This window comes from Etheostoma spectabile, unplaced genomic scaffold (assembly GCF_008692095.1).
Source record: "Etheostoma spectabile isolate EspeVRDwgs_2016 unplaced genomic scaffold, UIUC_Espe_1.0 scaffold272, whole genome shotgun sequence".
NCBI lineage: Eukaryota > Metazoa > Chordata > Actinopteri > Perciformes > Percidae > Etheostoma > Etheostoma spectabile.
In genome coordinates, this window is record NW_022605576.1 from 567,850 (window position 1) to 568,094 (window position 245).

Consider the following 245-nt stretch of genomic DNA (forward strand, 5'->3'; position numbering starts at 1 on the left):
TGTCATTAGTCTGAAGGCTAGGGGACATCAGGACTGCTGCAGATGCCATGAGGCCATTTGTGTCACTGGTGAATCGAGTGTTTATTAAGCTGAGAGTCTATTAGCGCGTTGGAAATGTTGCGCAGATCACTAAACGATTATCAGCTTTAGACCTATTTTAGCACAAAGTATGAGCTTAATTTGCGTTTTTAATATTCTTAGAATTAAATATAGTAGTTTTGTAATGAAAATTTTGGTGGGTGGGC